The following is a 2,198-nucleotide window of genomic DNA, read 5'->3' as shown; positions in this document are numbered from 1 at the left end:
GCCCCCCTCCCCCGCTCAGCGCATTACTGGGTAAGGCAGTGAGGAGCAGTTACAGTCTGTACTCCCGGGCAGCTATAGGCTGCCACAGGATGTGCTTAAGCAAACAAAACTACTTTTCCTCATCCCCATCCCCCCACCCCCGCCGCAGACCTTCGTGGACCTCGATGGAGGACTTGGGCAACTTTGCCAGGTTGCCCTGCACCCCCCCGGGCCACTGCGTGGGCACGGAGGGAACCGAGGAGGAGGCCGGGCGGCACATTTGCATGTATGCAAATTTCTGTACAAAATCAGACCTCCTAGGTAACTTTTTTCCCCCTCTGAAATGCAGTAAGGCTCAATGCATTGTAATCTCTCCAGCGAAGCTTTCTGTGGGAATAGATTCGTCGGCAGAGGTAATTATGCACAAAATCCTGCAAACTTTGTGCAGCTTCAGTCCTATGGCATTCCGAAGCGGGGGTGGTGGGGAATCATTTCACACAGAAGAATTACCGGATTGGGGGTGGGGGGGAGGTCCTGAGAAAAGAAGTCGGAGATTAATGAGCGTTCTCCCTCCCAGGACGTGAATCGAGTGGGTTTGAACACAGCCGCCATACAGAAAGTTCTATCACGTTCAGAAACAACAGTGGTTTAGCTCTGACATCTTTTTCTCTTTAGGAGGAAAAAAAAAATGTGGCAGGGATGTCCCCTTAGGGAAGAGAGAGATTCTGCTCCACAAACGCGTGCCCAGAACTGGACATAGGCTATCATTACTGTCCTAGTCCCAGAGGCACCTCTGGAAGGGTGCTTTTTGAGAATCCCCTTTTTCCCTCCTCCAGGTAATAGTTTTTAAAGTGGAAAAGAGCTTCCTGCAATTATTTTAGGTTTGCTAAAGTATTGTTTTGGCAGAAAAGGGGGGTGGTTTTTAGGGTTTGGCAAGTTGCCAATAAGCCTGCTTTTCCAGTTTTTTTTTTAACCTCACATGTTCTCTCTAGACTCTCTTCTCCTCCCCCCCAACAAAAGTATACCTGCCTGCTACAAACCTCCATCCCATCTTTTCTTCTTCCACCCCCTGACTGTAGTTTGCAACCTCCTGCATTTGCCAGCCCTTCTCAAAATTCCAAAAGGAAAGAGAAGGGTATCACGTTGAAAGACATTGGCACCTAGACAAGGGAATCTGCTCCTCGGCGGAGGTGACATAGCTGGAGAGTGTCGGAAGAGAGGAAATTCCTGTAGGCATGCCCACTGGGCGAGTGAGGCTGACTTCTGTGCTAAGGCCACTCTCATTCACTTTCTTTTTCTCTTCTTTCTTTTCTCTTTTCTTTTAAGTAAGGGACAAGAGATATTCTAGTGGACAAAGAGTAAATAAAATAAAACCTACAATAATTCTACTCTGTCTAAAGTTATTTTATGCTTGTACTCCAGTTAATTGCTAAAGTAAGTCAAGACTGCTCAAGAAACCATTCTCTCCCCCACCTCCTCCTGAACATTCTTGGAAACCTGTCAGATTATTTATCAAGGAGTAAGGGGGAAATAATGACTTCAACCTCTAATGAGAAAGTCCATTTTTCCAAACTAAACAGCTGCTTATCCTTGGTCCCTCTTGGACTCCAGCAGGGGAGAAATGTCCTAAAAGCTAAACCGAGTTAAACAGACAACATCCCTGGCCACGGAAACCTTGCTGGGATCTATAACTTCAACGCGATCCAAGTTTCCTCGATAGAAGTTGCTGGCTGACGGTTCCAACATGTAACTGAGGCACAGTGAGAAGTTATTGTTTCGAGTGTGTACTCTTGGGACGCTATCTTCCAGGGCAGATTAAAATCTTCCTTTTGGTGTATTTAAAAATACAGTCCACATCTGCCTGTTTTCAAAACAGAAAAGATCCTTACTTTTTGATGGAGTCTCAAGAAAAAAAGATTTTTTTTAAAGGACTGGCACATCGCCCTGTTTTTTTCCTTAATGGGGGAAAGTAATTTAATGCTGATATTTTTACTTTAAAAACTTCTTTTGTTACAGCAATGGACGTGCCCGCGATTTCCAGCTTTCTGCGGTTAGCAATATTATCTTAAGTAACTTTTGGCGCCCTCCGTAAGACTTTTGGATATGGGACGATTGTTTGCGCCCTCTAGGCAAGGGCTGGATCCAAGTTCAGCACCAAAGCCCTTCACATCCGCTCCTGCTTTCTCTCCTATCTCCGCCAGCTCCCGCTCCCTCCCCCG

This window comes from Tupaia chinensis, unplaced genomic scaffold, assembly GCF_000334495.1.
Source record: "Tupaia chinensis unplaced genomic scaffold, TupChi_1.0 Scaffold000215_1, whole genome shotgun sequence".
Lineage (NCBI taxonomy): Eukaryota > Metazoa > Chordata > Mammalia > Scandentia > Tupaiidae > Tupaia > Tupaia belangeri.
Note: the sequence above shows the minus strand (reverse complement) of the source record.